The following is a 25,965-nucleotide window of genomic DNA, read 5'->3' as shown; positions in this document are numbered from 1 at the left end:
AGGATAAGAAGAAATGGATGGGAACGAAAGGCACGGACCTATGGCTGGAGAGACAGACATACACCAGAGACACGGACCTGCGGCTGGAGAATCAAGAGAAGATGGAGAGGACAGCAATCATCGTGGAGGACTCCATCATCAGACAAGTCGACAGCCACATAGCCGGAGGAAGACTGGATCGGCTGGTGACCTGCCTACCGGGAGCCAAAGTAGAAGACATAGTGAGCCATATGGCAGTAGTGATCCATATGAGGACAAACAATGTGGGCAACAGAAACTACAACAGAGAAGGACCAGTTCCGGAGCTGGATCGAGGACATATGCTAGATGTAATTTACTTGGATTTCAGCAAAGCCTTTGATACAGTTCCTCATAGGAGGCTGTTGAACAAACTTGAAGGGCTGAAGTTAGGACCCAAAGTGATGAACTGGGTCAGAAACTGGCTGTCGGACAGACGCCAGAGGGTGGTGGTTAATGGAAGTCGCTCGAAGGAAGGAAAGGTGACTAGTGGAGTCCCTCAGGGTTCGGTGCTGGGGCCAATCCTGTTCACTATGTATGTAAGTGACATTGCTGAAGGGTTAGAAGGAAAAGTGTGCCTTTTTGCAGATGATACCAAGATTTGTAACAGAGTAGACACCGAAGAGGGAGTGGAAAATATGAAAAAGGATCTGCAAAAGTTAGAGGAATGGTCTAATGCCTGGCAACTAAAATTCAATGCAAAGAAATGCAGAGTAATGCATTTGGGGATTAATAATAGGAAAGAACCGTATATGCTGGGAGGAGAGAAGCTGATATGCACGGACGGGGAGAGGGACCTTGGGGTGATAGTGTCCGAAGATCTAAAGGCGAAAAAACAGTGTGACAAGGCAGTGGCTGCTGCCAGAAGGATTCTGGGCTGTATAAAGAGAGGCGTAGTCAGTAGAAGGAAGAAGGTGTTGATGCCCCTGTACAGGTCATTGGTGAGGCCCCACTTGGAGTATTGTGTTCAGTGTTGGAGACCGTATCTGGCGAAAGACGTAAGAAGACTTGAGGCGGTCCAGAGGAGGGCGACGAAAATGATAGGAGGCTTGCGCCAGAAGACGTATGAGGAGAGACTGGAAGCCCTGAATATGTATACCCTAGAGGAAAGGAGAGACAGGGGAGATATGATTCAGACGTTCAAATACTTAAAGGGTATTAACGTAGAACAAAATCTTTTCCAGAGAAAGGAAAATGGTAAAACCAGAGGACATAATTTGAGGTTGAGGGGTGGTAGATTCAGGGGCAATGTTAGGAAATTCTACTTTACGGAGAGGGTGGTGGATGCCTGGAATGCGCTCCCGAGAGAGGTGGTGGAGAGTAAAACTGTGACTGAGTTCAAAGAAGCGTGGGATGAACACAGAAGATTTAGAATCAGAAAATAATATTAAAGATTGAACTAGGCCAGTTACTGGGCAGACTTGTACGTCTGTGTCTGTGCATGGCCGTTTGGAGGAGGATGGGCAGGGGAGGGCTTCAATGGCTGGGAGGGTGTAGATGGGCTGGAGTAAGTCTTAACAGAGATTTCGGCAGTTGGAACCCAAGCACAGTACCGGGTAAAGCTTTGGATTCTCGCCCAGAAATAGCTAAGAAGAAAAAAAAAAAAAAAATTTTAATTGAATCAGGTTGGGCAGACTGGATGGACTATTCGGGTCTTTATCTGCCGTCATCTACTATGTTACTATGTAATGATAAAGAAGGGGATCACAAACAGATCAAAGGTTATCATGCCGCTGTACCGGGCCATGGTGCGCCCTCACCATGAGTACTGCGTCCAGCACTGGTCGCCGTACATGAAGAAGGACACGGTACTACTCCAAAGAGTCCAGAGAAGAGCGACTAAGATGGTTAAGGGGCTGGAGTAGATGCCATACAGCGAAAGATTAGAGAAACTGGGCCTCTTCTCCCTCGAGCAGAGATTGAGAGGGGACATGATCGAAACATTCAAGGTAATGAATGGAATAGACTTAGTAGATAAGGACAGGTTGTTCACCCTCTCCAAGGTAGGGAGAACGAGAGGGCACTCTCTAAAATTGAAAGGGGATAGATTCCGTACAAACATAAGGAAGTTCTTCTTCACCCAGAGAGTGGTAGAAAACTGGAACGCTTTTCTGGAGTCTGTCATAGGGGAAAACACCCTCCAGGGATTCAAGACAAAGTTAGACAAGTTCCTGTTGAACAAGAACTTGCGCTGTTAGGGCTGGTCTCAGTTAGGGCACTGGTCTTTGACCAGAGGGCCGCCACGTGAGCAGACTGCTGGGCACGATGGACCACTGGTCTGACCCAGCAGCGGCATTTCTTATGTTCTGGCTTGGCTGCTCCTTATTTTCAGCACTAGCTGCACTTGTTTGCTGGCATAGTGCACAGTGGGTTTTGCACGCTGCACGTAGCTGACCCTGTACACGAGATGGAAACAGGACAGAGTTCATGGGGACAGGACAGGGACCGAGTTGATGGGATGGGGCAGAGATAGGGTTTTTAAATTTCAGTCTTAGTAGTTTGCCAGTCCACAAAGTAATTCATTTATTTCCACCAGTCCATAGGTGTAAAAAGATTGAAAAACACTGCCCTAGAGGATCGAGGCCTGCTGCCAGGCAAGGACTTTGGTTTATGGTCGTTCACACTCGCCATAAGATCATCATAAAAGAGCACTCCACTGACGAGGGCTGGCTAGCCTCCAATTTCAATTCCTGAAGGGAATCTGAAATAATCCCCACCAAAGTGGATGGTTTAAACAGACCTGCCCACCAGGGAATGCAATATCCTCTTGCACCGAGGATGTCTCTCCAGGGACTTCTACTCAGGAAGGAAGGTTTAGGACAGCTGTTGTAGTTGGTGATTCAATCATTAGGCATGCAGATAGCTGGGTGGCTTGTGGTAGTGAGGATCGCCTGGTCACTTGCCTGCCTGGTGCAAAGGTGGCGGACCTCACATGTCACTTAGATAAGATTTTAAATAGTGCTGGAAGGAGCTGGCTGTCTTGGTACATGTAGGTACCAATGACATAGGAAAATGTGGGAGTGAATTTCCAGAAGCCAAATTTAGGCTGTTAAGTAGAAAGCTGAAATCTAGATCCTCCAGGGTGGCATTTTCAGAAATGCTCCCAGTTCCATGCGTAGAACCCAAGAGGCATATATATAATAGGCATCTCAGAGACCTCAGTGCTTGGAACCGTGCTCTTCAACATCTTTATAAACGATCTGGACATTAGTACAAGTGAGGTGATTAAATTTGCGGATGATATGAAGTTAATCAGAGTAGGGAAGACACAGGGGGATTGCGAAGACTTGCAACATGACATAATCAGGCTCGAGGAATGGGCATCAACATGGCAGATGAGGTTCAACATGGATAAGTGTAAAGTGATGCATTTAGGTAACAAAAATCTCATGCACGAATACAGGATGTCTGGGGCAGTACTTGGAGAGACCTCCTAGGAAAGAGACTTGGGAGTTATGATCGACAAGTCGATGAAGCCGTTGGCGCAATGTGCGGTGGCGGTGAAAAGGGTGAACAGAATGCTAGGAATGATAAAGAAGAAGATCACAAACAGATCGGAGAAGGTTATCATGCCGCTGTACCGGGCCATGGTGCGCCCTCACCTGGAGTACCGCGTCCAGCATTAGTCGCCGTACATGAAGGACACAGTACTACTCAAAAGGGTCCAGAGAAGAGCGACTAAGATGGTTAAAGGGCTGGAGGAGTTGCCGTACAGCGAAAGATTAGAGAAACTGAGCCTCTTCTCCTTTGAACAGAGGAGATTGAGAGGGGACATGATCGAAACATTCAAGGTACTGAAGGGAATAGACTCAGCTGACAAGGACAGGTTGTTCACCCTCTCCAAGGTAGGGAGAACGAGAGGGCACTCTCTAAAATTAAAAGGGGATAAATTTCGTACGAACATAAGGAAGTTCTTCTTCACCCAGAGAGTGGTAGAGAACTGGAACGCTCTTCTGGAGTCTGTCATAGGGGAAATCACCCTCCAGGGATTCAAGACAAAGTTAGACAAGTTCCTGCTGAACCGGAATGTACTTAGGTAGGGCTAGTCTCAGTTAAGGTGCTGGTCTTTGACCAGAGGGCTGCCGCGTGGACAATGGACCACTGGTCTGACCCAGCAGCGGCAATTCAATGTCAAATTCTGAACAGTCTCAAGAATGACAGTTCTATTATTGTGCAGAAAGCGGACAAAGGTGGTGGTATTATGGTACAAGATTACTATAATTATAGAACTGAAGCTTTACGTCAATTAGATGACGAAACGTTTTACAGGAAAGTATGCACAGATCCCACACTTAATTTAACAACTGAGATTCAAGATATTTTATCGGAAGCCAAATACGATGGCATCATTACACAGAAGGAGTTTAAATTCCTGGGGCAAATTAAACCCCCGATTCCTCAGATTTATTTTTTTACCTAAAATACACAAGTCTACAGTAGATCCACCTGGCTGTCCCATTGTTTCTGGTATAAAGTTTATTTTAGAACCTTTGTCCCAATATACAGACTTTTATTTGAAACCGTTTGTATCTTTGGCTGAATCTTATGTTAAGGACTCCACACATTTTTTGAATTTGTTCAAAGAACTCGAGGGTATGGATTTGGATGACTGTTTTCTAATCACTGCTGATGTCACCTCTTTATAAACCAACATTCCACAAGATGCTGCTATTGATCTTGTACGTGACATTCTTCGTCTAACAAATCTTTCTGATAAGAAACAAAATCTTTTGACTAAATTTAGTGAGCTGGTGATTCAGTCTAATTATTTTAAATTTGAAGAACAATTCTATTATCAGACTAAAGGGGTGGCCATGGGAGCCACTGTATCATCCTCCATTGCATGTCTTTTTATGTCTAGGTTCGAAGAAACTTTTGGCTATCAGTCCCAATGTATTAACAGAATACTGTCATGGAAAAGATTCACTGATGATGTCTTTTTTTATTTGGAATGGATCTGAAGGAGAATTAATGGGTTTTCTAGACGATCTTAACCAATTTGATACTAACATCAGATTCACCTTCAATATACAGAGAGAGATCTCTTTTTTGGATATCTTGAATTTTAAACAACAGAACAAGTTATATACTACTCTGTACAACACCCTATTCGAATATAGCAGTCATCATCCTAAGAAATTAAAAGAAGGCATTCCAATGGGACAGTTTCTTAGAATCAGACGTTTATGCTCTGATGATCAGGACTTTTATATCCAGGCCAACATCTTATTTGAAAAATTTAGGGAAAGGGGTTATCCCTTAAAAATTTTGAAAAAAGCCTGGAAGAGAGCGTATTTTTGCCACCGTGATTGGTTATTACGATCGGCACAAAAAGACCACATTAAACCTTTGTTCTGTGTTCTCCCATATCCTCCCCGATGTCATCAAATTTGTCAGATCATATGTAAACACTGGGCGATCCTAAAAGTACACCACCCTTTACAACAGTTTCCAAAATTTGCCTTCAGAAGGGGTAAGAATATAGGTGAAATAATTAAACATAATAATGACCCCATAGTATTTAATTGTCATCAAAATTCTCCCCATAAGCCTTGTGAGCATTGTGTGTACTGTCAATTTATTTGGCAGGACGACTCTGTTGTGATCCCCCGGACTAGGAAAAGGTATTTTTTTAAGTCCAATACTACCTGTGATTCGGCAGGAGTGATATACTGCATTGTTTGTCCCTGCAGTAAACTTTACATAGGTCATACTAAACGGAAAGTTAAAATACACATTGGGGAACATCTTTCCAACATTAAGAGAAAACAGTTGCAAGCTCTATTAGTAGCCCATTGGGTGGAATGTAATCATGCACTTGCTGACTTTCGATATACTGTTTTGAAACAGGTATATCTCCCCAGAGGCGGTGATATTTCTCACAGGCTGCTTTTGGACGAATTGAGATTTATTTTTGATTGGCAAACTTTGAGTCCGGGAGGTCTTAATGAAGACATTGAATGGTTCAAACTGTGATTGGTCAGTTTGTCCGGTATGGGTGGGTTTGGGATCAGCCGGTGTTTCCATTGGTCTGACTCACTACATACATCATTGTGACGTTTTGGTACCAGCTCCTTTAAACTAGTCTAGTTATTGATAGCGTTCTCTCCTTTCCACTGTTCCTCTTCGAGTTTCAGTGAACTCCTTGGCCATATTAGTAAGTGGTTGTAATATATTCTTTATTATAGGTTTAAGTTGTTTATTTGTTTAAGCTTATATTTAGATTTGATTTTTTCAATCAGACTAGTGTGCTTTGTGAGTATGTATTTTTGTCACACTGCTGTTTTTTGTTTGTTTTATTTTTAGTGCCCCCTTCCTGATGACGCTTCGAGCGAAACTCGAGTCGAAGGGAGGCCAACTAGTTTATTGAACACAAATTTTTAAAGGTTCCACAGCATGTGAAATGGGTTTGAGTGATGACTAGTTCAATGTATTGCCAAGCGTCTACCCCCACAAGTGACTCCATTTGAAACAGATAAGTAATTTTTTGAATTACAAATAGAAGAAGCAGTTTCATTTATATATTTGTTGTATGGAGGGCAGTGAGAGGGACCCTCGTAGTGCTATGATGATCCCTGGTTGGTGACTGAGAAATTTATAATTTGAATACATTAGTAGAGTGTTTTGCGTATATTCCATATCATGAACAAATAGACTTGTGGTAGCATTTGTTGCACTGATTTTTTAACACAAGCAATTTATTTTTTGAGCTCCTATTTTTGTTTTAGTACCTTTATTTTAGCCAGCTCCTCAAAAACACAACCCTCTGAAAATCGATCAGGGTCTATTACTCCTCCATCCCTATTCACGTTTGTCTTCTGCGGTCCCGCTTCCAGCACTTCAGCTGTGAACACAGACAGAAATATCTGTTAACCATATCTGTTGGTGGTTCATCTACCAATGCAGCTGTAGGTCCCAAAGGTTAAGTGAATGAAGACCGAACATCTATTCTAGAACCTCTGAAGCTAACAGATAGGTTGAGGAAGAGGCAGAGAAAAATCTAGTATGCTCGTCAGAGGCAAATGAAAAAGGATTAAACAGATGAGGAGGAGCTATTATGTGAATTTTCTGAGGCTACTGCTAGATTTTCTGGTTTGCAGCAAGAGCCCAGTCTTGCCTGTGACTCAAATAGAAAGGAAACTGTTATTCAAGTATTCCAACTCCTTCTATGTAGATGAACGAAGGTGTTGATGCCGCTGTGCAGGTCGTTGGTGAGGCCCCACTTGGAGTATTATGCTCAGTTTTGGAGACCGTATCTGGCGAAGGATACAAAAAGGCTTGAAGAGGTCCAAAGGAAGTCAACAAAAATGATAGGAGGTTTGCGACAAACGACGTATGAGAAGAGATTGGGAGCCCTGAATATATATACCTTAGAGGAAAGGAGGGACAAAATACTTGAAAGGTATTAAAGTAGAACAAAATCTTTTCCAGAGAAAGGAAAATGGTAAAATCAGAGGACATAATTTGTGATTGATGGATGGGAGACTCGAGAGCAATGTAAGGAAATTCTTCTTTACAGAGAGGGTGGTGGTTGCCTGGAATATGCTCCCGAGAGAGGTGATGGAGAGAAAAACGGTGATGGAGTTCAAAAAAGTGTGGGATGAACACAGAGGATCTAGAATCAGAAAATAATAGTAAATATTGAAGAACTAAGGCAAGTACTGGGCAGACTTGCATGGTCTGTGTCTGTATATGGCTGTTTGGTGGAAAATGGGCTGGGGAGAGCTTCAATGGCTGGGGAGAGCTTCAATGGCTGGGAGGTTGTAGATGGATTGGAGTGAGCTTTGACAGACACTTCAGTAGTTGGAACCTAAGAACAATACCAAGCAGAGCTCTGGATTCTTGTACAGAAATAGCTAAGAAGAGGGGAAAAAAAACCCCAACAAATTTTTAGATTGTATCAGGTTGGGCAGACTATGTAACGCAGCCACCTTGAGAGAGAGACCCCCAGCAACTTGATATTTCAGAGCTCACAACATAGCAAATGATATAGATAAGCAGCAGAGGTTGGCCTTAATATGCAAATTCCATTCTATGAATTTGATACTATAGAAAGTTGCTCCGGAGAAAAATACTGGTTAAAGACAGATTATTTCCTTATGAGTTATTCCAAACATGTAGGAACTCAGCAAGTGAGTCAGTAAGAGCTTTAAACTTAAAGCAGAACTGCGCTGAGCTCATCATATATCCAGGAAAGAAAAGATCTACTGAAGATCTGGTCCTGAGAAGTAATTTCTTGTAAAAATAGTTCTAAAGCAGGGGTAAACAATTCCAGTCCTCAAGAACCGGAGCCAGGTCAGGTTTTCAGGATATCCACAATAAATATGCATGAGATAGATGTGCATCTCAAGGAGGCAGTGAATGCAAATCCATCTCATACATATTCATTCTGGATATCCTGAAAACCCGACCTCGCGGACGGCTCTCAAGGAACGGAATTGCCTACCCCTGTTCTAAAGGAATGCTGGAAGAGTCAGTCATAGGTAATAATAATAATAATTTTATTCTTATATACCGCTATACCGAAAAAGTTTTAGGCGGTTCATAACAAGGTGAGCTAATACATGGGATACAGATAAAATAAAGTTTCAATATGCCAAAGCAAATCCTGAATGAAAGTTAAAAAGTCCAGTCTTTAGAAACATAGAAATAGATGGCAGATAAGGGCCACGGCCCATCTAGTCTTCCCAACCTAATGTCCCTCCCCTACCTTTGCCCTGTGAATAGATCCCATGTGCCGATCCCATTTGGCCTTAAAATCAAGCACGCTGCTGGCCTCAATCACCTGCAGTGGACGACTATTCCAGCGATCAACCACTCTTTCAGGGAAAAAGAATTTCCGGGTGTCACCTTGTAGTTTCCCGTCCCTGATTTTCCACGGATGCCCTCTTGTTGTCGTGGGACCCTTGAAAAAGAAGATATCTTCCTCCGCCTCGATGTGGCCCGTAAGATACTTGAACGTCTCGATCATGTCCCCCCTCTCTCTGCGCTCCTCGAGCGAGTATAGCTGTAATTTGTCAAGCCGTTCATCGTATGGGAGATCCTTGAGTCCCGAAACCATCCGGGTGGCCATTCTCTGCACCGACTCCAGTCTCAGCACATCCTTGCGATAATGTGGCCTCCAGAATTGCACACAGTATTCCAGGTGGGACCTCACCATGGATCTATACAATGGCATAATGACTTCCGCCTTACGGCTGACGAAACCCCTTCGTATGCAACCCATGATTTGTCTTGCCTTGGATGAAGCTTGCTCCACTTGATTGGCAGTCTTCATGTCCTCACTGACAATTACCCACAAGTCTCGTTCTGCTACCGTTTTTGCTAGGATCTCGCCATTAAGGGTTTAAGACTTGCATGGATTTTGGCTGCCCAGGTGCACAACTTTGCATTTTTTGGCACTGAAGATGAGTTGCCAGATCCTAGATCAGCACTCCAGTAGGAGTAGGTCGTGCATCATGTTGTCGGGCATTGAATCTTCGTCCGTTGTGCATTTGCCCACTACATTACTTAGTTTGGCGTCATCGGCGAATAATGTTATTTTACCTCGAAGCCCTTCTGCCAAGTCCCTTATAAAGATGTTGAATAGGATTGGGCCCAAGACTGAGCCCTGTGACACTCCACTGATCACCTCTGTCATTTCAGAAGGGGTGCCGTTCACCACTACCCTTTGAAGCCTACCTCCAAGCCAGTTCCCAACCCATTTCGTCAATGTGTCACCTAATCCTATAGAACTCATCTTGCTCAGCAACCTGCGGTGTGGTACGCTATCGAATGCTTTGCTAAAGTCCAGATACATGATGTCCAGGGACTCCCCAATATCCAGCTTCCCCGCACCCAGTCAAAGAAGCTGATCAGGTTGGATTGGCATGATCTCCCCTTAGTAAATCCATGTTGTCGGGGATCCCATAGATTCTCCTCATCCAGGATCTTATCCAATTGGTGTTTGATTAGAGTTTCCATTAGTTTGCTCACTATCGATGTTAGACTCACTGGTCTGTAGTTTGCTGTCTCCATCTTTGAGCCTTTCTTGTGGAGTGGAATGACGTTAACCGTCCTCCAGTCCAACGGGACACTGCCTGTATTAAGGGAGAGGATGATCTCGATATCGATCCGATGAAGACCAATGAGGATCGATGAGTATCTCTTATTCACTTAAACACAGTTGTTAAGAAGAACCAGAAGGTCGATGGGAAGTGCTCAGAAGAACCAAGAGTAGTAAGAAGCTCTGATGGATAGCTAACCCCAGTACTAAGACGCCTTGTAGTGAAAATCACAGTGGGCCGATACCAAGGGAACTTATGCTAGCCTCAGCATGGTGTACCAAACTTCCTTCTGTAGGACTCATGTAGGCTTGTCCTGAAACATGCACTGGTATCAGTTAACGAATATTTGGTACCATCGGTGCAAAAGGTTGTCTCGATACACATAGAAAACTGAGGATATAGTGGTGTCACAGAGTGGTCTGCATCAAACAGCTACACCAAACAGCTACGAAAAGATTAAGGGATACTACCTAAATACCCGCTCCGTGAGAAACAAAGCACACATAATAAATGACTGGATACTACAAACTAAACCTGATCTCCTGTTTCTGACAGAAACATGGATGATCTCTGACACAAACACTATCATGAAAGAGATCCTACCTCAGATACAAAATTATCCCACTATCAAGAAGCTGGAAAAAAGGAGGAGGCCTAGCGATTATCCTAAAAGAACACTTTGACTACATCAAGACTGACTCCAAAACTTCAGAAAACCTTGAAATACTAACTTGCAAAATCACTAACGCACAGTTAGAAGAATCACTAATTACAACTCTATTCTATATCCCACCCAAAAAATGGTCAAACGCAAAAGAAGAATTATTCAAATTCCTTACCGTAGCTACCCTAAAAGGACCATACAACCTACTTCTGGGAGACATAAACACTCACCTAGAACAAAAGACAAAACCAGAAGTAACTGAAATCGCCAACTTCCTAATGTCACTAGACTTTCCAAATCCAGACGCAGAAATAACCCATGAAAAAGGACACAAACTAGACATAATCACCTTCTCCCACAAAGAAACAATAGACCCCAAAATACAATATTATCCAGGGTCCTGGGATAAATGCATCTGGTCAGATCACTACATTGGCAAGTTCAACCTACACTGGCTAAAACAGAATACACAACAAAAACACAAAAGCAACAACACGAAAACAATAACCAGCCGTGGCATTATAAACCCAACCGAATTCTGGGCTCACTAAGAGTTACGTCCCATAACCAAAGAAATTCAGGACTTCCCTACAAGATGGGAAAATTACAGCAAAGAACTTCTAGACCAAATAGCCCCATATCAAACATACAAAAAGAAAAATAGACCACCAAATGAATGGTTTGATTGTGAACTACTAACTACCAAACAGGAACTAAGAAAATTGGAGAGAATCTGGCAAAAAACAAACAATGAGTTAGTCAAGACAAGCTGGAAACAAAAAATGAAAATATACAAAAATCTGATCAAAGAAAAACGCACTAAGCACTATGCAAAAAAAATTGGTACTTCAAAAATAAACAGTAAAGAATTGTTCAAACTGGTAAAAACACTAACCGATACACCACAAATCCTGAAAAAGGATAATGAGCGCACTCCATCGGCACAAACCCTAGCCAACTTTTTTAAAAATAAAATCGCTGATCTAAGAGCAACTCTACCCACAACCACAACAAATGCACTTCACTACCTCGAACCCCATGACCAAGACTCCAGAGTAGACATGATGTGGGACCACTTCGAATACCCAAACTGGCATCAGTTCCTAAATTTATTCAACAATTACACCAAATCTAACTGTCTACTTGACGCATGTCCCCCCAAAATCATGACAGTTGCCCCACCAGAATTCAAAAAGGAACTATTCGCATGGCTAACAACTGCCCTTACAAGCGGAACACTAAACAAAAAAATGGGACACATACTAATCACTCCCATCCCCAAAGATCAGAAAACCTCTACAGCACTGACATCCAATTTCAGACCCATAGCAAGCATTCCCCTTTTCACAAAGATACAGGAAGGATTGGTCAATCTTCAACTAGTAAACTACCTAGACAAATTTAACATCCTTAGTGAACACCAATCAGGATTCAGGAAAGGATACAACACAGAAACTGTCTTAGCCTCCTTACTGAACCACCTTTATGATCTCTTCAGCAAAGGCAAAAGCGCGCTGATCCTACAACTAGACCTCAGCAGCGGGTTCAACCTGGTAGACTATGAAATCATGCTACTGTGCCTTGATGTAATGGGAATCTCTGGAAAGGTAAAGAAATGGTTCCAAGAATTCCTAACAAACAGATCCTACCGAGTAATCAGCATTGAAAATTACTCCAACCCATGGAAAAACCCGTCAGGCGTGCCTCAAGGCTCCCCCCTATCGCCCACCCTTTTCAATATCTATATCGCCTCCTTAGGTCACCTCCTACAAAAACTAAACTTAAAGCACTACATATACGCAGACGACATATCCATTCTAATCCCCTTAAACGACATCACAAATGAAATTGTAGACAACCTCTCAAACATAATGACAGAAATCAAAAAATGTACCACCAATTTCAAACTGAAACTAAACGCAGAGAAAACAAAAGTCTTTCTGGCAAGCCCTAATGACAAAATTACGAGAACATCGATAAAAATAAACAATCATGAATACCCAATATCCAAAACCATAAAAATACTCGGTATCACTCTAGATACACACCTAACCATGACTGACCACACAAACTCACTAGTGAAAAAATGTTTCTTCATGCTATGGAAACTAAGGACCATTAAAAAATACTTCGACCCAACATCCTTCAGGTTGCTGGTGCAGGTGCTGATCCTATCCATTCTTGACTACTGCAACATCATCTACCTGGGTATCCCACAAAAAAACAGTAAAAAAAACTGAGATTAGTACAAAACACCACCGTTCGCCTAATCTTTGGACTAAGAAAAAATGACCACATTAGCCCTACTATAAAAAACTGCACTGGCTACCAATAGAAGCGTGAATATTATTCAAATTTGCTTGCACCTGTTTCAAACAAGTCTGGGGACTAGCACCTTCATACCTGCAAACTCACTTCATCCTACACAACCCCACACGAACAACCAGAAACAAAAACATCTTTGCATACCCAAAGATCACAGGCTGTAGATACAAATCATTCCTGGATAGAACCTTTAAGTTCCAAGTGAATAGACAGCAAGTCTGGCCGAGAAACTACATAAATGAACCCAATCTGACTTACAGTGAATTCCGAAAATCAATTAAAACCGCCCTATTCGCCAAATTCATTGACTAAAACTGTCCTCTCCCTCACTAGGATTTCCCCCTCTGTAAACGCCTTTTCTTTCTCTCAAGAAGCTCCTTTCATGTACTCATGTATTCTTTACCCATAGAACTCCAATTAGTATGTAAGCTTTTTATTTAGACTTATTGTATTGTATTTAGACTTATTGTATTGTATTAAGACTTATTGTTATTCGCTGAATGTCCAGCCTTCTTTCAATGTGAACCGCATAGAAGTCGCCTGACTATGGCGGTATAGAAAAATAAAGTTATTATTATTATTAAATAACTGGATACTGTTAAGACCTACAGCACCTTGAAGTATGTACTAGTACTAATTGCTGAACAGGCGGTACTCTTGGTGCAGCAGGTTAAATCAGAGTGGATAATTGTCAATAAGGATATATACCGAAGAGAAAAGTCAACCTGTGAAGCTGGAGCGCAATGGCATCAATATATGGTCTGCATGAAGATGCTGGTAAGACCTTCGACACCTTGAAGTATGCACCAGTCCTAAAGGCTCTACAGCCGGTACCATCAGTGCATCGATGCATACCATGAAGGAAAGACAACCTGTGAAGCATCATCAATAAGCAGTCTGCATCGACTGACTTGATGCTGTAGAGCTTGTGACGCTTACTAAAAAGATGAAGTATGCACCAGTACTACAGGCTCGACAGCCGGTACCATTGGTGCAGAAGGTTGTCTCTGAATGGTCGACCTTGATGCACACCATGAAGGAGAGACAACCTGCAAAGCTGGGGAGCAACAGCATCAATGTGTGTTCTGCATCGACTGACTCGATGCTGTACAGACCTGAAGTATGCACCAGTATTATAGGCTCAACAACCGGTACCATCAGTGCATCAGGTTGTCTCGGAATGGTCGACCTCGATGTATACCATGAAGGAGAGACAACCTGTGAAGCTGGGAAGCATCATCGATAAGCGGTCTGCATCAACTGGCTTGATGCTGTAGAGACCTGTGACGTTTACTAAAAAGATGAAGTATGCACCAGTACTACAGGCTTGACAGCCGGAACCATCGGTGCAGAAGACTGTCTCAGAATGGTCGATCTTGATGTATACCATGAAGGAGAGACAACTTGCGAAGCCGGGGAGCAACAGCATCGATGTGTGGTCTGCATCAACGTGTGGTCTGCATCGACTGACTCGATGCTGTAGAGACCTGAACTATGCACCAGTATTATAGTCTAAACAACCGGTACCATTGTCTCAGAATGGTCGACCTCGATGCATACCATGAAGGAGAGACAACCTGCAAAGCTGCATTTATGTGTGGTCTGCATCGACTGACTCGTTGCTGTAGAGACCTGAAGTATGCACCAATACTATAAGCTCAACAGCCAGTACCATTGGCTAGGCTGATTTTCAGCAAGGGTAAATTTGAACATGTATCTCCACTACTGGCCAAACTTATTGGCTTCCAATATTTTCAAGGATATTTTTCAATGTTCCTGTTTAACTTTCAAGATTCTATTTTGTATATATTCTTCACACTTTCCTGGAACTTTCAAAGATTGGGTCTTGTTAGGACCATGCAAAAAACTCAAACTTTCTTTTCCTTCTATTAAGAACATAAGAACATAAGCAGTGCCTCCGCCGGGTCAGACCATAGGTCCATCCTGCCCGGCAGTCCGCTCCCGCGGCGGCCCAAACAGGTCACGACCTGTCTGAATCACCAGAAGGGGCTCCCTTGCCACCTTGGTTTCTCATTGAAGTCCTATCTTCCCATTGTAGTCCTAACCCTCCGGTCTTGCACATGCACGACCTGTTGGGTTTCTATACTTATTACCTGGTTAGCTTTCTATACTTGTGTTACATCCCAGCTCCTCCCTCAGTATCCCATGATCCCTTTATCCCTCAGGAATCCGTCCAATCCCTGTTTGAATCCCTGTACCGTACTCTGCCTGATCACTTCCTCCGGTAGCGCATTCCAAGTGTCCACGACCCTTTGGGTGAAAAAAAACTTCCTTGCATTTGTTTTGAACCTATCTCCCTTCAGTTTCTCCGAATGCCCCCTCGTACTTGTTGTCCCCTTCAGTCTGAAGAATCTGTCCCTATCCACCCTCTCTATGTCCCTCATGATCTTGAAGGTCTCTATCATATCTCCCCTGAGCCTCCTTTTTTCCAGAGAGAAGAGCCCCAGCCTATCCAACCTCTCAGCGTATGGGCAGTGTTCCAGCCCTTTTACCAGTTTCGTTGCTCTCCTTTGGACTCTCTCAAGAATTGTTTTTACTGTTAAATTAGGGAAATTCTATTCTTTCAAACTTAACAAAAATATGGAATGATATTGCTCCCCTAATCCCACTATCCTGGAATTCTTCGAAACCTAACACTACCAGATCCGCCCACATACTCAAACTATCTTTCCCCTCATTAAAAGGCATCATTTATGCAGGTAAATTAGGAAAATCCCTTTTCTTCAAATTCACTGAGCTTTGGAATAACCTCCCTGCCCCGCTGCAGAACCTAGGCTCATTCCAATTATTCCAAAAGCATCTGAAAACCTGGCTTTTCTCCAAAACGTAACGCTATCTATTTAAAATGTAAAACTAGCTATCCTCTTCATAACCTCTAATTTCTTATTATGGCCTTCCCTAATTTATTGAATTACCTGTAAACCGTGCCAAGCTCTATCTTTATGGAGATGATGCGGTATACAAACTAACAGTTTAGTTTAGTTTAAGGTTAAGACAATTAGGTTCATTTTAACTTTTTCATAAAATTTTAAAACATGGGTATTCTCTAAATTGTACATAAGAACATAAGAATTGCCACTGTTGGGTTCATCGTGCCCAGCAATCCACTCACGCGGTGGCCCTTGGTCAAAGACCAGCGCCCTAAATGAGAACAGCCCTACCTGCGTACGTTCTGGTTCAGAAGAAACTTGTCTAACTTTGTCTTGAATCCCTGGAGGGTGTTTTCCCCTACGACAGACTCCGGAAGAGCGTTCCAGTTTTCCACCACCCTCTGGGTGAAGAAGAACTTCCTTATGTTCGTACGGAATCTATCCCCTTTCAATTTTAGAGCGTGCCCTCTCATTCTCTCTACCTTGGAGAGGGTGAACAACCTGTCCTTATCTACTAAGTCTATTCCCTTCAGTACCTTGAATGTTTCGATCATGTCCCCTCTCAATCTCCTCTGTTCGAGGGAGAAAAGGCCCAGTTTCTCTAATCTTTCACTATACGGCAACTCCTCCAGCCCCTTAACCATCTTAGTCGCCTTTCTCTGGACCCTTTCAAGTAGCATCATGTCCTTCTTCATGTACGGCGACCAGTGCTGGACGCAGTATTCCAGGTGAGGGCGCATCATGGCCCGGTACAGCAGGATGATAACCTTCTCCGATCTGTTTGTGATCCCCTTCTTTATCATTCCTAGCATTCTGTTCGCCCTTTTTGCCACCGCCGCACATTGCATGGACGGCTTCATCGACTTGTCGATCATAACTCCCAAGTCTCTTTCCTGGAAAGTCTCTCCAAGTACTGCCCCAGACATTCTGTATTCGTGCATGAGATTTTTGTTACCTACATAGAAACATAGAGTATGACGGCAGAAAAGGGCCATCGGCCCAATAAGTCTGCCCACTCAAAGAACGCTCCCCCTAAGCACTTCCTCGAAGTGAACCCACATGTTTATCCCATTTTTTCTTAAAATCGAGCACACTGATGGCCTCAACTACCTGAAGTGGAAGATCATTCCAACGATCAACCACCCTTTTGGTGAAGAAATACTTCCTAATGTCACCATGAAATCTCCCACCCTTGATTTTTAATGAATGCCCTCTTGTCGCTGTAGGTCCTGTAAGGAAAAAGATGTCTTCTTCCATCTCAATACGACCAGTAACATATCTGAACGTCTCTATCATGTCTCCCCTCTCTCTGCATTCCTCGAGAGAGTATAGCTGCAACTTACCTAGACATTCTTCATATGAGAGATCCTTGAGTCCTGAGACCATCCTAGTGGCCATTCGCTGAACCGACTCTATTCTCAGCACATCCTTTTGATAATGTGGCCTCCAAAACTGAACACAATACTCCAGATGAGGTCTCACCATGGACTTGTACAGCGGTATTACCACTTCAGGCTTTCGGCTGACAAAACTTCTTCGGATACAACCCAGCAATTCTCTAGCCTTGGATGAAGCTTTAACTTGATTGGTAGTCTTCATATCTTCACTAATGATTACTCCCAGGTCCCGTTCTGCAACAGTTCTTGTTAAGGTCTCGCCATTCAGAGTGTAAGTTCTGCATGTGTTTCCGCTACCAAGGTACTTCCGCAACCTTATACTTTTTGACATTAAAACTCAGTTGCCAAATAGTAGACCATTGCTCCAGTAAAAGTAGGTCCTGCGTCATAGTGTCAGGCTCGGTAACTCCGCCCACTACGTTGCATAGTTTAGCATCATCAGCAAATAATGTAATTTTACCTCGAAGTCCTTGAGGCAAGTCCCGTATGAAGATATTAAATAGGATTGGACCCAAGACCGAGCCCTGCGGCACTCCACTGATCACTTCCAACGTTTTGGAGGGAGTACCATTTACCACCACCCTTTGAAATCTACCACTGAGCCAGTCTTTAACCTATGCAGTCAATGTTTCTCCTAGTCCCAACGAACTCATCTTGTTCAATAATCTACGGTGTGGGACACTATCAAAAGCCTTACTGAAGTCCAAAATCATGACATCCAGGGACTCTCCCTTATCTAGCTTTTTCGTTACCCAGTCAAAGAAGCTGATTAGATTGGATTGGCAGGACCTACATGCATCACTTTACACTTATCCACGTTAAACCTCATCTGCCATGTTGATGCCCATTCCTCAAGCCTGATTATGTCACATTGCAGATCTTCGCAATCCTCCTGTGTCTTCACTACTCTGAATAACTTTGTCCGCAAATTTAATCATCTCACTCGTCGTACCAATGTCTAGATCATTTCTAAAGATGTTGAAGAGCACGGGTCCAAGCACCCAGCCCTGCGGCACCCCACTGGTGACGCTCTTCCAGTCCGAGTATTGTCCATTTACCCCACTCTCTGTTTCCTATGACCCAGCCAGTTTTTAATCCACCCTCGATTCCATGGCTCGCAATTTTCCGAAGTAAACTCATGTTCTTTTCTATATTTTTTTAATTGATGTAAATCGAGTCAAGCTTTATTATATGAAGATGACCCGGTTAATAAATCTAATTTTTAGTTTAGTTTAGTTAGTTGTTTCAGAATGCTCGACCTCAATGCATACCATGAAGGATAGACAACCTGCAAAGCTGGTGAGTGACAGCATTGATGAGTGGTCTGCATCGACTGACTCGATGCTGTAGAGACCTGAAGTATGCACCAATACTATAAGCTCAACAGCTGGTACCATTGGCTAGGCTGATTTTCAGCAAGGGTAAATTTGAACATGTATCTCCACTACTGGCCAAACTTATTGGCTTCCGATATTTTCCAGGATATTCTTCAAATGTTCCTGTTTAACTTTCAAGATTCTATTTCGCATACGTTCTTCACGTTTTCCTGGAACTTTCAAAGATTGGGTCATGTTAGGACCACGCAAAAAACTCAAACTGTCTTTTCCTTCTCTTAAAATAATTGTTTTTACTGGTAAATTAGGGAAATCCTATCCTTTCAAACTAACATAAATATGGAATGATATTCCTCTACAGTTAAGAGAATTAGGTTCATTTTTACAGTTAAGAGAATTAGATTCATTTTAACTTTTTCATAAAAATTTTAAAACATGTTATTCTCTAAATTGTAAACTCATGTTCTTTTCTATATTTTTTTAATTGATGTAAACCAAGTCGAGCTTTATTTTATGAAGATGACCCGGTCTATAAATCTAAGTTTTAGTTTAGTTTAGTTAGTTGTCTTGGAATGCTCGACCTCGATGCATACCATGAAGGAGAGACAACCTACGAAGCTGGTGAGCGATGGCATCGATGTGTGGTCTGCATCGACTGACTCGATGCTGTAGAGACCTGAAGTATGCACAGGTACTATAGGCTCAACAGCTGGTACCATCGGTGCAGTAGGTTGTTTCAGAATGGATGACCTCAATGAGGATGCACACCGTAAAAGAGAGACAACCTGCAAAGCTAGGGAACAGTGGCATCGTTGTTTGGTCTGCATCGAGTGACTTGATGCTGTAGAGACCTGTGACACTTGTTGGGAAGCAAATGGCCTCTTAACTAGCTTCCCCAATGCCAGAATGTTTTGCAATGTCGATGCTTTCGATGTTAAAGGCTGCAAAAACCTGGCACCGTCCATGCTCACGCCAAAGAACTGTTCTCGACAGAAAAAAGGGTTCGGAAAAAATAAATTATTTTAAAGTAAATTAATGCTGTTACAGAAGAAAGCCGCCACAACAAAAACCAACAAGTTCAGCAACAAAAAAACATAACTACCACTGCACAAGCCGTCACCAAGGACGGAAGAGATATTTGATGGAAAAATTCTCTTACTTTTTTGTTTTGTTTTAACCTGTCATAAATAAAACTGAATTACTAAACTCGAAAGAAAAAACATTGAATAGAAATAAAAGACGCAAAGCGGGAAGGCAACAAAAAAAATGAATGGTGTTCAGTGAAAACAAACTTCTTCACTATGTGGAAAACGAAGAACTGAGGGGCTCGTGCTGGTGTTGGGCGGGTGGGCCGTGGCTGAGTTTTTCCAACTTGAACTGACAGTTCACTTGTCAAATTGTCCATGCCAGGCTCCCTGGATGACGTCAACCATATGTGACAATATGCTGCTTACTTGTCCTAGGATAAACAGCAAATTCAGATACCCCACCCCCCTCCCTCCCCAAACTGCCCTGTAGGTTGTGACAGCCCTACCCACAGACCAGACGCTGGGAAGATGTGCTGCAGCCTGTCACAGCTTCTCTCAGGGTAGCTGGAATTAGGAGATGACTTCTGCTACCAGGAAAGCTGCCTCTTCTGACTCTTCAGCTGCAAGTCGGGCCACAGTCAGACTGAGCTTCAACCCACTGGACTAGAATCCAAATGCCGTGAAGAGGAGGTAGGAAAGTGCAGCTGACACCGTGTGCGCTCCGAAGAAACACAATTGGTGCCTATACAGCCTGGACTAGCACTTCTGATCAAGTCAAGGAGTGAGCACACAGAAGGAGAAACCCCTGAGCTTCACAGTTTAAGCAGGCTTGTCCCTGCAGAATCCACCTGTCAACAGTAGACTGAAGTCTGCACATCTCATATAGGATAGGTAGCCACTGGAGCTGAACAAAATCCCATGAAAATCACAAAAACTACTTGAAAAACAAAAAAGAAGACCGAGCAGATAAAGTTAGTCTTGCAGGCTCGCTTGCAAAAAAAAAATATAACTGACTGAAGGCAGCAGGGAGAAGTGCTGAAAACAGAAATCAGTATTTCCTGCAACAGACTCAAGGGAGAAAGACCCTATTGCACTGGAATCTTGGCTATTACCCTACTTCCCCCCCCCTCCCAAGTTCACAGACTCCTGTGCCATAAACCCACTCCCCCACACACACACACAGTTACCAAAACCCTGTCCATCACCCCCACTCCTTTTCCCACTATTCCCAGAATTTTGTACTATGACTGCACTTCCCCTCTCCAATGTTCTCAGAATCCTGTTCATCACCATTCCCCCTCCCACTGTACTCAGAATCCTATACCACAACCCCCACTCCAGCCCAATGTTGTGAAAATCCTATTCTATGAACCCACTCCTCCACCCCATTCACACAATCCTGTCCATCACCTCTACCCCACCTCTCACTATTCTAATTCTGTCCCACAATGCTCCCTCCCTCCAGTACCCAGAATCTTTTTCCATGACCCCATTCCCCCTTCAACTGTTCCCAAAATCTTGTGTCATGACCCCACTGTTCCCAGAATCCTGTCCATCACCCCCACTCCACCTCTCACTCTTCTCCCAATTCTTTTGACCTGGAAACGGGGATGAAATGTGAAGTTATAAAATTTGCGGATGACACTAAACTCTGTAGAAGGGTTAGAACTACGGAAGAGTGTGAGGACCTACAAAGGGACCTAAACAAACTGGAGGAGTGGGCGAATAAATGGCAGATGAACTTCAATGTAGGGAAATGTAAGGTCATGCATATAGGGAGAAAGAACCCGATGTTCAGCTACCAAATGGGGGGATTAGTATTAGAGAGAAGTAACCTTGAAAGAGATTTGGGTGTACTGGTGGATACAACAATGAAGTCAACGGCACAATGTGCAGCAGCCGCGAAGAAGGCAAACAGAATGTTGGGTATTATTAAGAAGGGTATTACGACCAGAACAAAAGAAGTCAACCTGCCGTTATATCGGGCAATGGTGCGCCCGCACCTGGAGTACTGTGTTCAGTATTGGTCACCGTATTTTAAGAAGGATATGGCAACACTTGAGATGGTCCAGAGGAGAGCGACACGAATGATTAAGGGCATGGAAAACCTCTCATACACTGAAAGATTGGAGAGACTGGGGCTCTTCTCCCTGGAAAAGCGGAGACTCAGAGGAGATATGATAGAGACCTACAAGATCATGAAGGGCATAGAGAAAGTAGAGAGGGACAGATTCTTCAAACTTTCAAAACATATAAGAACAAGAGGGCATTCGGAAAAATTGGAAGGGGACAGATTCAAAACAAATGCTAGGAAGTTTTTCTTTACCCAGCGTGTGGTGGACACCTGGAATGCACTTCCAGAGGACGTAATAGGACAGAGTACGGTACTGGATTTCAAGAAAGGATTGGACGATTTCCTGCTGGAAAAAGGGATAGAGGGGTATAGATAGGGAGCTACTGCGCAGGTCCTGGACCTGTTGGGCCGCCGCGTGGGGGACTGCTGGGCACGATGGACCTCGGGTCTGACCCAGTGGAGGCATTGCTTATGTTCTTATGTTTTCCATGATACTATTTCCAGAATCCTATGCCATGACTCCACTCACTCCCAGTTCCCAGAATCATATAATATGACCCCGCTCTCCACAATGTTCTTAGAATCCAGTTAATGACCCCAACTCCTCCTCCAATGATTCTCCAAATCCTGTGCTTTGACTCCACTCCCTTGCGTTCCCAGAATCCTTTACCATGACCCTATTCTCCTTTCCACTGTTCCCAGAATCTTGTGCATTGACCCCACTCCCTCCCCAGTTACCAGAATCCTTTTCCATGACCCCATTCTCTCTTCAACTCTTCCAAGAATCTTGTGCCATGACCCCACTCCCCCCACTGTTCCCACAATCCTTTTTCATGACCCCATTCCCCCTTCCACTGTTCCCAGAATCTTGTGCCATGACCCCACTCCCCCCACTGTTCCCAGAATCCTTTCCCATAACCCCCTTCCACTGTTCCCAGAATCTTGTGCCATGACCCCACTCCCTCCCGTTACAAGAATCCTTTCCCATAATCCCATTCTCCATTAAACTGTTCCCAGAATCTTGTGCCATGACCCCACTCCCTCCCCAGTTACCAGAATCCTTTTCCATGACCCCATTCTCTCTTCAACTGTTCCCAGAATCTTGTGCCATGACCCCACTCCCCCCACTGTTCCCAGAATCCTTTTTCATGACCCCATTCCCCCTTCCACTGTTCCCAGAATCTTGTGCCATGACGCCACTCTCTCCCCTGTTACCAGAATCCTTTCCCATAACCCCATTTTCCCTTCCACTTTTCCCAGAATCTTGTGCCATGACCCCAGTCCCTCCCCTATTTCCAGAATCCTTTTCCATGACCCCATTCTCCCTTCAATTGATCACAGAATCTTGTGCTATGACCCCACTCCCTCCCCTGTTACCAGAATCCTTTTCCATGACCCCATTCAACTGATCCAAGAATCTTGTGCCATGACCCCACTCCCTCCCCTATTCCCAGAATCCTTTTCCATGACCCCATTCTCCCTTCAATTGATCACAGAATCTTGTGCCATGACCCCACTCCCTTCCCTGTTACCAGAATCCTTTTCCATGACCCCATTCTCGCTTCAACTGATCCCAGAATCTTGTGCCATGACCCCACTCCCTCCCCTGTTCCCAGAATCCTTTTCCATAACCCCATTCTCCCTTCAACTGATCCCAGAATCTTGTGCCATGACCCCACTCCCTCCTGTTATCAGAATCCTTTTCCATGACCCAATTCTCCCTTCAACTAATCCCAGAATCTTGTGCCATGACCCCAGTCCCTCCCCTATTCCCAGAATCCTTTTCCATGACCCCATTCTCCCTTCAATTGATCACAGAATCTTGTGCTATGACCCCACTCCCTCCCCTGTTACCAGAATCCTTTTCCATGACCCCATTTTCCCTTCAATTGATCCCAGAATCTTGTGCCATGACCCCACTCCCTCCCGTTATCAGAATCCTTTTCCATGACCCCATTCAACTGATCCAAGAATCTTGTGCCATGACCCCACTCCTTCCCCTTTTACCAGAATCCTTTTCCATGACCCCATTCTCACTTCAACTGATCCCAGAATCTTGTGCCATGACCCCAGTCCCTCCCCTATTCCCAGAATCCTTTTCCATGACCCCATTCTCCCTTCAATTGATCACAGAATCTTGTGCCATGACCCCACTCCCCCCAGTTCCCAGAATCCTTTTTCATGACCCCATTCCCCCTTCCACTGTTCCCAGAATCTTGTGCCATGACCCCACTACCTCACCTGTTACCAGAATCCTTTCCCATAACCCCCTTCTTCCACTGTTCCCAGAATCTTGTGCCATGACGCCACTCTCTCCCTTGTTACCAGAATCCTTTCCCATAACCACATTTTCCCTTCCACTTTTCCCAGAATCTTGTGCCATGACCCTAGTCCCTCCCCTATTCCCAGAATCCTTTTCCATGACCCCATTCTCCCTTCAATTGATCACAGAATCTTGTGCTATGACCCCACTCCCTCCTCAATTACCAGAATCCTTTTCCATGACCCCATTCTCCCTTCAATTGATCCCAGAATCTTGTGCCATGAACCCACTCCCTCCCGTTATCAGAATCCTTTTCCATGACCCCATTCAACTGATCCCAGAATCTTGTGGCATGACCCCACTCCCTCCCCTGTTCCCAGAATCCTTTTCCATAACCCCATTCTCCCTTCAACTGATCCCAGAATCTTGTGCCATGACCCCAGTCCCTCCCCTATTCCCAGAATCCTTTTTCATGACCCCATTCCCCCTTCCACTGTTCCCAGAATCTTGTGCCATGACACCACTCTCTCCCCTGTTACCAGAATCCTTTCCCATAACCCCATTCCCCCTTCCACTGTTCCCAGAATCTTGTGCCATGACGCCACTCTCTCCCCTGTTACCAGAATCCTTTCCCATAACCCCATTTTCCCTTCCACTTTTCCCAGAATCTTGTGCCATGACCCCAGTCCCTCCCCTGTTACCAGAATCCTTTTCCATGACCCCATTCAACTGATCCAAGAATCTTGTGCCATGACCCCAGTCCCTCCCCTATTCCCAGAATCCTTTTCCATGACCCCATTCTCCCTTCAATTGATCACAGAATCTTGTGCAATGACCCCACTCCCTTCCCTGTTACCAGAATCCTTTTCCATGACCCCATTCTCCCTTCAACTGATCCCAGAATCTTGTGCCATGACCCCACTCCCTCCCCTGTTCCCAGAATCCTTTTCCATGACCCCATTCAACTGATCCCAGAATCTTGTGCCATGACCCCAGTCCCTCCCCTATTCCCAGAATCCTTTTCCATGACCCCATTCTCCCTTCAACTGATCCCAGAATCTTGTGCCATGACTCACAGCACAAGATTCTGGGATCAATTGAAGGGAGAATGGGGTCATGGAAAAGGATTCTGGGAACAGGGGAGGGAGTGGGGTCATGGACCATGACTCCACTTCCCCAACTGTTCCCAGAATCCTTTTCCATGACCCCATCATCCCCACACTCTCTCCCAGTCCATGCCCTCCTCTCTCTCATCTCTTGGCAGTACCCAGCCCTGACCCCTAGCGGTAACCTCTTTCTACCCACTGCTGCCTGTACTTCTCCCCTCCCCCAGCTGATGACGTTACTAGCCTGGAGCGTGCATCAATCGTCCGCGCGAGCCTTCGCACCCTCTAGCAGAACGCACCCCTCCCACAACCGCACACACCTGCCCGGGTTAGAGGTCAGCGCTGATAGGCGGCACGTGCCGACACCCGAAGGGTTAACGCAACAGCACAGCTCGCTCCTGAGGCCGGCTCGCGGGCAGCCGGTGGCGCTCGCTCGCACGCGCTACAACTGACTGGCTTAGACACTGTTGCTAAGACGACAGGGTACAATGTGATTGGCTGCAACAACAGCCGAGCGCTTCACAGTCCGCGGCAGCATCTTTACCTGCGCAGCAGCTCCCCAGCCCCTCCCCCCACAGACACAGGCAGTGCATGCTGGGATAGCATGGAAGGGGCCAGTCACTGCATGTTAGGATATAATTAGGGGGTGGGGAGTGGGCTTAGCGTGAGCTAGATGATAATGAGAATCAGACAGTGCATGCACAGATCGAATATCAAAGGATGAAGACACTATCATAGGATGTGAGAGGATGAGATGCAGATAGTGCATGCTCAGAACAAGGGAGATGCAAGAGGATGAGAGGCAGACAGTGCATGCTC

At 44.4% G+C, this 25,965-nt stretch overlaps 1 protein-coding gene across 2 annotated transcripts in view; it reads right to left on the bottom strand.

Annotated features, from left to right (window-relative positions):
• Window positions 1-25,634, bottom strand: part of TMEM198 (transmembrane protein 198) — an 86,600-nt gene extending 60,966 nt beyond the window's left edge. For both annotated transcript variants that reach the window (XM_033944406.1, XM_033944407.1), the window contains exon 1: window positions 25,467-25,634. The gene's annotated coding sequence lies outside the window, so the exon portion shown is untranslated. The remainder of the gene's footprint in view (window positions 1-25,466) is intronic.
• Between the last annotated feature and the right edge of the window lie 331 nt (window positions 25,635-25,965).

This window comes from Geotrypetes seraphini, chromosome 5 (genome assembly GCF_902459505.1).
Source record: "Geotrypetes seraphini chromosome 5, aGeoSer1.1, whole genome shotgun sequence".
Classification (NCBI taxonomy): domain Eukaryota; kingdom Metazoa; phylum Chordata; class Amphibia; order Gymnophiona; family Dermophiidae; genus Geotrypetes; species Geotrypetes seraphini.
Note: the sequence above shows the minus strand (reverse complement) of the source record. Positions and strands in the feature narration are given on the sequence as shown.